The sequence below is a fragment of the Megalobrama amblycephala genome, linkage group LG5 (genome assembly GCF_018812025.1).
Source record: "Megalobrama amblycephala isolate DHTTF-2021 linkage group LG5, ASM1881202v1, whole genome shotgun sequence".
Lineage (NCBI taxonomy): Eukaryota > Metazoa > Chordata > Actinopteri > Cypriniformes > Xenocyprididae > Megalobrama > Megalobrama amblycephala.
In genome coordinates, this window is record NC_063048.1 from 31555801 (window position 1) to 31570828 (window position 15028).

Consider the following 15028-nt stretch of genomic DNA (forward strand, 5'->3'; position numbering starts at 1 on the left):
AGTTTATTTAGTGGGACATTAGTAATGTAGCTGCATTAAAGGGTTCATTCACCCAAAAATGAAAATTAGTCATTTATTACTCACCCTCATGTCATTCCACACCCGTAAGACCTTCGTTCATCTTCTGAACACAAATTAAGATATTTTTGATAAAATCCGATGGCTCACTGAGGCTTCCATTGACAGCAAGATCATTTTCTTTTTCAATGCCCAGAGAGGTACTAAACAGTTCATGTGACTGCAGTGGTTCAACCTTAATATTATAAAGTGATAAGAATACTTTTTGTACAAACAAAATAGTGACTTTATTCAACAATATCTAGTGATGGGCGTTTTCAAAACACTGCTTAATGAAGCTTCGAAGCTTTACGAATCTTTTGTTTCGAATCAGTGGTTCGAGCACGTATCAAACTGCCAAAGTCACGTGAACTATTGAAATTTTGAAACACTTATGACGTAACGAAGCCTCGTTTACTGAAATCACGTGATTTTGGCGCTCCGAACCACTGATTCCAAACAAAAGATTCATAGAGCTTTGAAGCTTCATGAAGCAGTGTTCTGATATCGCCCATCACTAGATATTGTTGAATAAAGTCGCTATTTTTTTTGCAAAAAGCAATGAATGACATAATTTTCATTTTTGGGTGAACTAACCCTTTAAAATGTATTGTATGTCTTTTGTTTATCTCGGATTATGAGCTCAAGGAGGATGATGGAATCTCATATTTACAGTAATTCTGACATGGTGTGTATGCATCTTATGGATCACCCAGTATAAATGTGTACTGTGAAGTGTGACAAGTTGATGTTGCACAGTCTTTCAGGGGTCAAATCATAACATCAAACAATCTAACAAGCAGCTGTTGTTAAGGACGGCACGAATCACACAGCATACAGCTTTGACTATATCTCTTGTCATTTTCACATACACTTTTCAGTGACAGCATATGTTTGAGAAAGTGTGAGTGTTTTGTGAGGTGTTGGTGTAGCAGCATTACAGGACTGCCAACACCTCCCACTGATTTTGACCCCTGCAGGAGACGCAGCCATCCAGAAATGCCCATCTGTGCTTCTGCCTCCTCCAGCGAGATCTGTGTGTGTGCGCGTGCTTATACCTGGCACAGGTCCACACACATTTACACTGCAGGACTGTTTGCGGTTTGCCGTCGCCCCATCTCCGCGTGCTTGTAGAGACAGTGCTAGTCTGCAGCTGCCGCCCAGCATGAATAGAAACATTTTACAGTGGCGCCCATCACATGCCTACTGACACGTCACCTTTCATTTCACCTTTCATCTCGAAGACTGCTGACTTGCGGTTAAAAACTCCACTCATGAGTCAGTGTTTGTAATGAGCCCGATGACAAGAACTTTTTGTGCACATGCACGATGATTCTAAATATAACGTGACTCGAAGTATTACCGAGATCTCCAGCCTATCAATATTTGTCATGTATTTAAGATTTAAAAGTGAAACACTGCATCTTTCTGAACCCCTTCACAAAATTCATTCTGTATTGATCCAGTAATAATTTACTCTGAAGGTAGGTTCACTGACCAATAGAAAAAATTAAGAAAACAATTATCTTTCCCCCAAATCATTTGAAAAATCAACAAATAGACATTCTTAACTCTTTCCCTGCCATTGACGAGTTCTCGTCTTTTATGTGAAAACTCTTCCCCGCAAAATCTTCTAATCAAAACACAAGTGAAGAAGATGTAGAAACAAGTGATAGCATGTGTAATCATATGCATATATAAAATAATGCAATCATCAACATTAACCAGCATATAAATCAAAATGTTAATGTTAATGCCTAATGTTACTGAATGAAATGTCGCCCCAGGGTGAGCTATAGGACTGTGCAAGCTTTAGGGGTGTTGATGGGCTCGATCTCCATCTATGTTTTGATCATCGTTCTGAATCCGATCCAGATGTTGTCTTTGACAAAAAAGTGACTTTCTCAGCTTTTTTTTTTTATTAAACTTACCCATATTTAAGTGTTGATTAAAAAAAAATATATATTGCATTAATAGTTTGTTTTGCTTTTTTTTTTTTTTTTTATATAAAGAGGGTTTGTTCTTTTGTTTGATATATTACATGTTCAGATATTCATACTACAAAATATTCCATGAATTTTTTGTGAAAATGATCAAAAACCCTGATGGTGGCTGGCAACTTAAAAAAAAAAAAAATGCTGGCGGGGATAGAGTTAATAATATTTTATTTAATGAATGTTTTAAATGTAGTTAAATGTAATAATAAATGTATTAAATGGATAAATCACCATTAACATTTTTAATAATTTAATTTTAATGCACACTCTAAAAAACGCTGGGTTAAAAACCACCCAAGTTGGGTTGAAAATGGACCCCAACCTGCTGGGCAGTTTTATTTAACTCAACTATTGTTTAAAAATTACTATATGCTTGGCTTAAAATGGACCCAAAATAGGTTGGAAATTAAAAATCAGACACATAATTAATTACCAGAGGCAACAATAATAATCAAAAGGTGAACATTTATTAATAAGCAATTTAATAAATGATTATTGTATTGTATTGTGTTCATTGTTATTCATTAAACTTATTAGTAAATGTTTATTTATTAAACATATTAATAAATGTTAATTTCCAACATACTTTGGGTTCATTTTAAGCAAGCTATACAGTAATATTTAAACAATAGTTGAGTTAAATAAAACTACCCAGCAGGTTGGGTAAACGTTTAACACAACTGCTGGGTTTGTCGATTTTCAACCCAACTTGGGTTGTTCTTAACCCAGCATTTTTTAGAGTGCAGAATTAAATACAATTTTATATACACATACAGTATTAATTTGTCAGTTTGACAAGTGATATTTTTTAGCTAATTCATATATTGATAACTGATTTCTTCTTGGGGTTTTTTTTGTTTGTTTTGTTTTTAAGTGGCACTCCTAGTTCTCCATCAGTAACAATGCCTGTACAGTCCATGGGGCCGTAGGTGTGCCATTTGTCATTTTAGGTTTCAGAATGGTGCTTTGTCCTGCACTGATGCTCAGTGGCAGACTTCTACCAGACAGTCCCTGCAGCATTACGTCAGCAAAGTTTGGACTTGGAAGAGGGCCGCAAGGCCTTTCAAACAGGTGCAAACACATTATTTAAGAGAAAACCCTGGAAAGAAAGATGATAGAGTAAAACCCAGCATTGCATTTGGTGTGAATTGTGTAAAAAAAAAAGGAAAAAAAAAGTGTATTGTTTTGTTGAGTCACATATATTGTGAATTGGCTTTAGGCTCTGACAAAATTGCCATTTTTCCTGTGCAAAGAATTTGCAAAAGAATTCGGCACCCCATACTATAAGAACAGACACTGCGGCGGATGCCCTCCGTGCAGCTGACTGGGATGCCAATGACCAAACCGCTCATAAATCATTCCGATTGGACTTTGCGGAGACAGGATCCACACATCACCCCTTCCTCAGTCAGAATTCCAATGTCTGGCGCTGAAATATTAAGCACCGCCATCTCATAGGTGCGGTAGCTCTGGAAGAGAGCATTTAATAAAACATAACTAGCGTTGCCTTGTCTGTGCTTTAATACTCCAAGCACAGGATTTGTGATCGACTCTCCCCTCTTCTATAGTGAGAGTGCTGGGCTATGAAATATGAATTCCTTTACTTCCCTTCTGTGGGAAATGGTTTATCCTCACATGAGATCAGGATCCAAAATTCTATCTAAATTATGCATATTCCTATCTTCACTAAGTGTTGCCATGTGAAAGTCACTTGTGCAGTTGCCAATTCATAAAGTAAATGAGTGTTACTTATTCCCAACATAATTTTTGGAAATACAGAACTCTACAGTAAAACTGAAAAATGCTGCAAGGTCAAGTTGACTGTTTTATGGAAGTCTGTTTCTGCCTTAGAGTAAAATAAAAATGAATCAAATATTTAAATGTGACTGTTATTACACGTAATTGCGACTTTATATCTCACAATTCAAACTTATTTCTCTTAATTCCAACTTTATATCTCACAATATATGTTTGCACTGATTTTCATCTATCCGAATGAATCCAATCTGATTCTAGGTTCTGTTTATGTTATCTCTAAACTTTGCAATCCCATTTACATTTTTGTATTTCGAACAAAACTTCAGTTTATGCGCAGTGCTCCAGTCACCATGTTCAGAACTAGAGAAATTCACTTCTATAATGTCATCGGAGCTACTGTGGGTGTAATTGTTGTTTATTAAACGGTGCATTTTGCAATTGCCAAAATGGCGGAATAAGTCCTGCCTTCTAAATAAGAGCCATTAGGATTGCGCATGCGCATTAGCTTGATCCAGCCTGAAAAATAGTTGTTGGGTTTTTTTTTTTTGGTCATGATTTGAGTGTTCAGAAAAATTTATAAGACAGTTGTTGTCAGATTTCATTGGTGATTTCAAATATGAAATTTAATCGAACACTTGGCAAACAGCTTTGGAGAATTTGATGTTTCCCCATTCAAACTGATGAATGGGGATTTAATGCACACTCTAAAAAATGCTGGGTTAAAAACAACCCAAGTTGGGTTGGATCTGCACTTGCGTTTCAAAGATGGCCGCCAAGTGAAATCGTAGTTGTGTCCCAAACGACACACTATGCACTTATACACTATGTACTTATGCACTATGTACTCATCCATGTAGTGCGTGAATTGTATAAGGTTATTTAACATCGCAGTCTGACAGCCCCTTCCCCTCCGCTACGTAATTAAAGCTGCGACAGTTGAGTGCATGAAGTGTCCAACATTCCATACTTTGTTTTTTCCGTTAATTTAGTGCATCATCCGGGTATTGTACCATTGTATCCGGGTATTGTAACCTGTACTTTTTCTTTATGGAATTTTCAGTGTGAACACACTACTTGCACAATTTATACTTAAAAACGTCATAGAATAGTGCACAAGTATGCAAATTGGGACTCACCTCTTTTCTTAAAGGGACTTTGGTATTACTACACAACACCCATAGCAACCAATCTTAGCAACGTAAACATCTGTTTGTTCTCAATTGATACTGTTCATTGAAGCTTACTGTATTATGTAGAAGAGTATTGAGAGAGATATATCGAGTGACCAAGTATATTACCTGCTTTCAGGTTTAGCATTTGTCCTTCAGATCAGTCCTATGTTCATAATAAAAAAATCAGTTTGAATGTCCGCTGCAATCTTGTCCTTTTAGCAGCTAATGGGTTTTCTTATGCCCTGTTGACACTGACAGCACTAGTCATTTGTCATTTGCGTCTTGTTCCGTGTTCACAAGTTTCAATATAAAAGTCTTTGCGACTCGCTTTGGTGCCATCTAATGGCGTAATAATGTAACTTCTGTTGCTGTTCACAATCAGGGACTATTTTTCCAGTGAAAAAAAAAGACTTTTAGTGATTTTACTTCATTTGTTAGAGTGAAGTTGCATTGATACATATTTTTTGGATTTAATATTTGTATTGTGTGGTAACCATTTTATAAAAGCAATAAGCCCCGTGAAGCCATAGTTTACAGTGAATTTATAACAGCTAAGAGGGTTTTAGGTACTACACTCCGCATTGAGCCTAACAACGCCCCTTAGCTGTTATAAATTCACTGTAAGCCACGGCTTCTTGGGGCTTATTGACATTCCTAAAAAGAAAGTTGGCAAATATGTCACAAGCTTTGTTTTTTTAAATCTAATATTTAGTAAATATTCTGTCTGCTCCACTGTTCAGGTTGTAAATAAACATGCATGTTCATATGAAGTAAAACAAATGTAACCCAATATAAAAAGGCCTCTGGTAGACGTGCATCACGGCACTGCCCATGTGCACAAGGGATTTAGGAATCTGATTGAGAAGATTTAAGCATTTACATGCTTAGTTTTTTTCTTATCGATCAAATTATTTCAGATTTACACCACCCCTTTGAATCCTATTGACACTTCATTCGGATCGATCTCAATCTGATTGGTTTACTTGAAGGCTTTTCAAACCATCAATCTGATTACTAAAGAATTATTTGGATGCATGCATATAAATGTACCTAATGTGACCATGCATCTCACATTTGCAACATTAAATATTTAATTCTGGTAATTGCAATTTTAATTCCTGTGAATTCAAGTTACGACAATTGCAATTTAATTTCTTGAAATAGCAACTTTAATTTTTAACTTAGCGACTTTCTCTTTCCTGCATATAAGAGGAGAATATTTACTTTGTGTCAGTGATGTGAATGTTTTTTTCTTGTGTTACAGGGGGAGGGAATCGTCCTCGCATGTCCCAGCTAAGCTTTTTATAGGACATACAGTCTGGTAAGCTGTCTCTGTTGCATGTGTCTGTCTACATATGTGCTGTTTAACTGTCTACTTTATGGCTAGGTGTTGCACTGCAATACACATGTCAAAATTCAGTATATGGCATTGCATCACAATATAATAACTGGATTGAGATTGTGAAACTGGGCCGAACAGAAGAGAGACTCTCAGCATGTCTCTGTGAGCGAGTGAATCTGCAGGATAAGTTTCAATCTCTCTCATGCGGCTCACTTCACTGATGTCCACTACAGTGCCTCAAAGAAGTAAAATATCGATTCAAGGTTCTAAAGCCGAGTTTTTTAAGCCCTAGGGCTCCATGAAGGTCCTTGCAGGTGGTCTTTGGAGAGATGTATAAAATATTTTATTTCAAAACCTACAAACTTTATATGTCCAATTTATATATTTGGTACATTATCAGCTTTAAAGATTCTAGAACAGAATAATGTTCACTAATGTAATTAGGATAAAGGGGTCTCTGGGTCTGTAAAGGCTGAAAACCTTTGTATTGATGTAATATTATGAGAGAAATTATCAGGTGTTTCTTCAAATTCAGGCACGTTTATAATCATGTGGTTGATTTTTATTAAAAAAACAATAGCTTTTTGCTTAATTTTTTATTTTGGATACATAAATGTGTATCAAGTGTGCCACTGCACTCCTAGTCTACATTCAGATTCAGTAGGATGTATATATATGTTATATCGTTAATATTCCTCTCTGGATGAATAAGCGTTCTCCTGCGTGTGGGCTGAGTGAGTGTGTCTGTCCAGACTCAGAGCTGTTGCTCAGCGAAGGAGAATCCCAACACAAACCCCCCTCCTCCACCCTCTTAAACGTGTCTCAACCATCTTTCAACTGGCCAACTAGAGCATGACAGCAGCCTCTCAGCCTCACTCCCCTTAAACCCCCTCAAAACACTCTTCTCTTCTCTCCCTCGCTTTTTCTCTCTCTTTTTCTTATTCCCTCCATCAGACGACACAGTCGGGGGGCAAATGTGTCACATCTCATAGTTTCATTATTAGGCTTTTCCTAAAGATAGACACTCAAAATGTGGCTCTCCATTTTCTCAGTGTTAGAAATGATGACAGACCCCATGAAGCCCAGGGTTTTGCTCCAGAATCACCTGGGTTTCTCTAATGTTCTTATAGGCTCTTCATTAAGAGCAAAGCAAAGTTCCTAGAGAAGGCCAAACCTGCTAAATGCATTAGACTCCTGCCATGAAAGCTAATGAGAAGACATTTGAGGCGAGGTATTGACAAGCCTGCCTTAGTTTTATGTCAAAGGGTATATCCTGCTGGGCTTATTACAGCTTTCAAAGCCAAATTTTGTTGAGTAAATATCTTTGAAACTGTTACATCCTTAAACATGGTAACATGATGACTTCCTCTTAAAGGATCTTAATTAGTCTAAATTTGTTATATCCTTTTTTAAAATTCCTCTTTCATGTCAAGTGATAAATGCCAATACTGCAGGATACAAAAAAAGTTGAGGCGTTTTCATTTATATATATATATATATATATATATAGTACAGTCCAAAAGTTTGGAACCACTAAGATTTTTAATGTTTTTAAAAGAAGTTTCGTCTGCTCACCAAGGCTACATTTATTTAATTAAAAATACAGTAAAAAACAGTAATATTGTGAAATATTATTACAATTTAAAATAACTGTTTTCTATTTGAATATATTTCACAAAGTAATTTATTCCTGTGATGGCAAAGCTGAATTTTCAGCATCGTTACTCCAGTCTTCAGTGTCACATGATCCTTCAGAAATCATTCTAATATGCTGATCTGCTGCTCAAGAAACATTTAATGTGTACAATTGTACAAAATATTTGTGTACAATATTTTTTTTCAGGATTATTTGATGAATAGAAAGTTCAAACGAACAGTGTTTATCTGAAATCTAATCTTTTGTAACATTATAAATGTCTTTACTGCCACTTTTGATTGATTTAATGCATCCTTGCTGAATAGAAGTATTCATTTCTTTAATTTAAAAAAAAAAAAAAAAAAAAAAAAAAAATTCTTACTGACCCCAAACTTTTGAACGGTAGTGTATAATGCTACAGAAGCTTTGTATTTCAGATAAATGCTGTTCTTTTGAACTTTCTATTCATCAAGGAATCCTGAAAAAAAAAAAGTACACAACTGTTTTCAACATTGAAAATAATCATAAATGTTTATTGAGCAGCAAATCAGCATATTAGAATGATTTCTGAAGGATCATGTGACACTGAAGACTGGAGTAACGATGCTGAAAATTCAGCTTTGCATCACAGGAATAAATTACTTTGTCAAATATATTTAAATAGTACACAGTTATTTTAAATTGTAATAATATTTCACAATATTACTGTTTTTTACTGTATTTTTAATTAAATAAATGTAGCCTTGGTGAGCAGACGAAACTTCTTTTAAAAATATTAAAAATCTTAGTGGTTCCAAACTTTTGGACCGTACTGTATATATATTTTTTTATTTTTTATTTATACTGTGTATATATATATAGTTTTTTTTTTTTTTTTTTGGATAAAAAAAACAGTAAAAACAGCAATGGTTTAGGTGGTGCTGGAACCCTGTTGTGTTTGTACTGATTTTCTTCCTCTTCTTTATTTTTCTGCCCTAAAAGTATTTGGGCAATAGAGACCGTAAATCCCAGAGGCCCCAAAATTGCCAGCATGGTCCCAATCGGTCACTGCTACTCAAGCGTGTTTTGGATCATAACTGTGGAACTCTAAGGGCTACAAACAAAATTATTTTTCTCCTGAATCCTTGAGTCAAGCCCTACAAAATGTATTTACTCATATAAAATTTTCCCGCCATTTTTGATTTTCTTAACCTACTTTTTCGAACTCTTCCTAGGTTGTTGGTCCGATCTTCACCAAAATAGGCACACAGCAGCTAGAGTTCGTGCTGGCAAAAAGTTATCAAAAGAATTTTGATTACGGGTGTGGAACGACATGAGGGCGAGTAATTAATGACAGAAATGTCATTTTTGGGTGAACTAACCCTTTAAATGGTCAAGCAATGCCCATTTTTACTAAATGACCTATAGCTGCTGAATGGAATGTCCATGCTTAATGAAACTCGACACACAATAGACAACAGGACATTCTGAGGATGCACACCAAGTTTTGTACAATTCCTCCAATAGGGGATGCAACAACTAAAAAAAAAAACATTATAACTCCATAAACATATGATCCATTGGTATGCATCTTCTTTGAGAACAATTCATTCAGAGCAAACAAGCTTAGTTTCATTAATTTATAATGTTCAGGAGGCTAAAAGCAAATTTAAACTGTCAGCCATTTCAACTGAAAGATGAAAGGGATCCTTTGAGTCTAATGTTTTCCTATCAGTTTCCATCCCTTTGAATGGAAATAAGAGCATTGATCTAGTTAATTTGTATAACTATGGTGTACTGACAGAAAATGTTTATATAATTAGAGTACATAGAAATCTTTGAAATGCTTATAGATCATTAAATGTTTAACTTTTTTAGACCCCAATAAAACACGTGTTTTATTGGGGTCTAAAAAAGTTAACCATTTAATGAATCAAGTTGCCAGACATGCTGTTTGTTCAAAAGGAAGAGACAATTTTATGTATTTTTCACAATAATGTATTATAATAATTCTATAAAGACACTTTTTTGTGGCATGAATAATAAAAAAAACACTCATGTGTTAAACTCCAAGCTTAAGGTTAGAAGGCAATACATATACAGTAAAAAATAAATTATGAAAAGGCCTTGAGATAAATGCTTCAGATGATAAATCAAATTTTGAGCTGCAAATCTTCACATTCATTTGAAATTGCCCTGTCCATGCATTTCTTCTAAATTTAAATGTTAAATATTCAACATTTAAAAATATTCAACAGTATTATTAGGGTGAGTTAGTAGAATGCAACTGGATGTTTCTGAATGGTTAGTGGATACATTTATGTAGTCGCTGTGGAGTTGATTCAACTCATCGACTAGCATGTGCCGTCATGTTAATCTTTTGTGCAATCCAGCGTTGAATTGACCCTACCAGCCATTTGTTATAGTCCTTAAAGGGTTAGTTCGCCCAAAAATGAAAATTCTGTCATTTATTACTTACCCTCATGCCGTTCCACACCCGTAAGACCTTTGTTAATCTTCGGAACACAAATTAAGATATTTTAGTTGAAATCCGATGGCTCCGTGAGGCCTCCATAGGAAGCAATGACACTTCCTCTCTCATGATCCATAAAGGTACTAAAAACATATTTAAATCGGTTCATGTGAGTACAGTGGTTCAATATTAATATTATAAAGTGACAATATTTTTGGAACACCAAAAAAAACAAAATAACGACTTATTTAGTGACGGCCTATTTCAAAACACTGCTTCAGGAAGCTTCGGAGCACAAATGAATCAGCGTGTCGAATCTGCTATTCGGAATGCCAAAGTCACATGATTTCAGCTGTTGGCAGTTTGACACGCGATCTGAATCATGATTCGATACACTGATTCATTGTGCTCCGATGCTTCATGAAGCAGTGTTTTGAAATCGGCCATCACTAAATAAGTCGTTATTTTGTTTTTTTTGGTGCTCCAAAAATATTCTCGTCACTTTATAATATTAATATGGAACCACTGTACTCACACGAACCGATTTAAATATGTTTTTAGTACCTTTATGGATCTTGAGAGAGGAAGTGTCCATTGCTCCCTATGGAGGCCTCACTGAGCCACCTGATTTCAACTAAAATATCTTAATTTTTGTTCCGAAGATTAACGAAGGTCTTACGGGTGTGGAACGGCATGAGGGTAAGTAATAAATGACAAAATTTTCATTTTTGGGTGAACTAACCTTTTAAACAGCTATTTCTGTAAAAGAAAACATGTCCCTTCACATTGAACTTAGTGCGGCGTAACTTTGCAGATGTTGTTTATGCTCAAACAGCAAAATTACACACTAACTAAAGTTAAAAAAGTGAAATCATAATCAACCACCCATTTAAAAAAAAGACCTTACTGACCCTAAGCTTTTGAATGGTGGTGTATATTGGTGAGATGGGTGCAGTTATTCTGTCATATCATGAGTAGTGTTTAATTTAAAATTTAATCTATGAATAATCAGAACACAGAGAGTTGCAGGACTATCTTTTTCTAGAATGTTGGGTAAGATCAGATACTCCTGTAAGAAACTGATTTGAAACTAGCATTTAAGATCTTGCAGGTCATCTCTTTGAGCATTACTTCTTTATATCATCAGAAAAAAATCTCCTGGTAAAAAAGAAAAAAAAAATGTTTGAGCGTTTATTTTCCAAGCTTTGATGACAGACAGGAGATGAATGTGCATGTGATAAGGCTGTCATTTGCTATTCTGTTGATATTTGACAACCTTTCACATCTGTTTCTTTCTTTATGTTTCCATTGTATTTACTTATTTTGAAATTAGTTATAAACAGCACAATGAGACGGCAGTCAGACTTCCTTTGTTTCACTTCGCTACTTTATAAAAAGAACGGATACTCAAGCATATAAGCAGACATACTGTATGCACACGTTTCATTTTACTTTTGAGAACATAGACGCAGTGGCTGTTAGGTGATGATATTTATTAAATCCCAACTAAAGGTATCCCTCACACAAAACTTTAGATGTCCTCACAAGATGGTTTTTGATGTTTTTAATGGACTTTTTCAACGATTTGGTGCTCATCAGTATAGCCAAACCTGTACACACACACACACACAATTCATCTCAGCATCAGTTAAAGTGATGCATTAAACTCCTTCATCTTACAGACTGTTGATCACAAACACACTGATCAGCTTAACAAAACACTTTTTCATTCATTACTCACCACATACAAATCATTTGGGTGTTGCTTTGTCCTCAGCACATTCACACAAATATATATATATTAGGGCTGTCAATTGAATGTGTTAATTTGATTAATTAGTTATGGGAAAAAATAATGCATTAAAATTAACGCATTTAATGCACCTGCCCCAGACCTACGTAGTTCATCTTACATTTCATAAAGTTGATGGTGACAAACATGAAGCAGGGCAACAACTCACTGTGTGATGTAGCCTATAGAATTCAGTTAGAATGACCTAAAATTCAAGATATCAGGGCAAAAATGCCCCCGTATGAGTTTTTGTCTCATATTTATGTTATGATATAGTAAAGCAATATCACAAGAGTGACTAGCGCAATATCACACGTGCTGTTTTTGTCCCGAATAGCATGAGTGCAAACGTGATATTGATTTTATACAACAGTTCAGTAAATAAGAAGTTAATATTGTCATATCTTACACACAGTATTGTCTGCTTTTGGTCAATTTTGCAAAGCCAGAGCAGAACTGTAGTGCGTCCACGAGCATCACAGAGCAGTGCTTCATTTTTGTATGAATCCGCATTTGAGCGAATCAGTCGGGTGAACCAATGATTCAATGGCCCATTCATAAAGAGAGCTATTTACTTTATTCCTGAACAAATCAGCTGTTTGAACAAATCGAATGAATGAATGATTCAATGACTTACTCTTTTAGACATTTACTGCCACCTACTGACAGTTTATTTAGAGTGTCATTTCATAAAAAAGTAATAAAAACAAATCCATATTATTAAAAAAAACAATAAAGGTATAGTTCACCCAAAAATGAAAATTCTGTCAACATTTACTCACCCTTATGGCTGTTGAAGTCTAAAAGTTTGTGTAATAAATTCAATGTTGAATTTTGTAGTGTCTATTTGATACTTTTCTCATGTAACACAATAGGACTTTAAATTGTCTTTTGGAGGTAATTTCTCAGCCAAATTTGATGTGCGATTAAAATTAGACTTAAAAATTTTTAATCGCTTGACAGCCCAATTTATATAAAATAAAATATACACACATTTTCACAAGCAGTCATACTGTTACAGAGTTTTAGACTGCAACTTAATGGGTGGCAAATGTGACCAGATGTCGGTTTTATTTACTGAACCATTGAAGTTGCACGTATTTGAATGCCTGTGTATTTTACCAGGATTGGCCTTGCTGCAGATGCTCAAGTTGCTTAGCAACAGCTTTTAGTGGTCTTCAGGAAATGTTGGCTCAGGGGCTTGTTTGCTTGACAGTGCTTATAGGGTCTTTCTTCACTAAATACCAATAAAGTCAGCTCATGGCATCTCTGTCGAGATTCATATGGCAAGGGTGATGGGGCTTTTCATAGAATCTGACATTACTGTACTGTGAGCTTACAATGAAAATAATACTTAAGTCACTGCATGCACTATTTCCTGTCTTATCTCAATAGAGCATTGTGGCAGAAAACACATTACATATGGGTTGATAAGATTAACCAATGATTGTACTGTGAACCCATTTAAGTGATCCTATCACAAGCACCTAGGTTCAATGAAAGGTTTATTTTGTTTGTTTGTTTGTTTTAGCTGTCCCACTCAGGCTAGCAGGTTTCTGCTTGCCCTGTCCAGCACACAACGCTCCTATTCTCTATTTTGTGTATGATCTGTTTTACAGTTCTGTCTAATACGTTATTAGATACAAAGAACGTAGACAGTGGGCTGCACGATTAATCAGACAATTAGAAAAAAACATTGAAATCGCGCTTAAACGGTTTGGCTTGGGTTATGAAATCGCAAAGCTGCGATCATTTTGTTTTTATACGCAGCTTGTCAATGAACTATTGCTCCAAATGCTAATCCATTTGAAAGCACTGTGAGTAGGGCTGCACGATTTATCGCGATAAAATTGCACGCGATATGGCAAAGGCTGAGATTATTTAATGCGTGGCTTGTCAGAGCTTTACGGCTCTGTGATCAGTAGTAAATGCTTCTCCATCTGAAAGCCAGAGGGCGCTCTTGCGCAAAACTCAAAATATGCTCTGCAGCAGAAGATAACACGCATCATATCGCTGTAGCTGAATAAACAGAAGATTGAAATGTTTTGGTTAATTAAACATGACTAAAAAACACTTGACTGCCTTATTCTGTGTAAGAAGCCACATCATCTCACAGAAGGATGCTCAACTGTCGTTATGAAGTGAGTTTGGAGTAAAAACGTTATTAAATGTTGTCTTTTGTTGGACAAGATGTTAATAAATGCTTCTCTTGTCTGAAAAGAAGTTTGACGCGTGTTGCTTTTTCAAATGTACATTATAAGCGACTCGCAGTGCTTTCAGATGGATTAGCATTTGGAGCCAAACTTCATTGACAAGCTGTGCATAAAAAAGTAATGCATGAGTAAGACATGAGAAGCATTTTTTAGCATCTTGTCCAACAAAAGTCAACATTTACTAACATGTTTTTACTCCAAACTCACTTCATAATGACAGTTGAGCATCCTTCTGTAAGATGACGTGGCTTCTTACACAGAATAAGGCAGTCGTGTGTTTATTAGTCATGTTTATTCGATCAAAACGTTTTAATCTTCTTTTTATTCAGCAACAGAGATAGTATGGGATTTCCTGGAATGAGCGTGTTCTACTTTGGCAGCAGGGCATATTTGCAGTTTCTGTGTGAGTTCCCTCTGGCTTGCAGATGGAGAAGCATTTACCACTGATGACAGAGCCGTACAGCCCTGACAAGCTGCGCATAAAATAATCGCAGCCTTTGCCAAATCATGTATTGTACTGGTTTAGACCCTACTCGGAAATTCCTAGAACTAAAGTCGTTCCTAGTTCCTAGTTCGAACACGCCAAAAAGCAGGTACTTCCGCAAATAG

General features: G+C 35.7%; 1 protein-coding gene across 2 annotated transcripts in view; it reads left to right on the top strand.

The window, feature by feature from the left end:
• The window catches only part of fut8a (fucosyltransferase 8a (alpha (1,6) fucosyltransferase)), a 107008-nt gene that overhangs the window by 24717 nt on the left and 67263 nt on the right, over positions 1-15028 (top strand). For both annotated transcript variants that reach the window (XM_048191855.1, XM_048191854.1), the window contains exon 2: positions 6249-6305. The gene's annotated coding sequence lies outside the window, so the exon portion shown is untranslated. The remainder of the gene's footprint in view (positions 1-6248; positions 6306-15028) is intronic.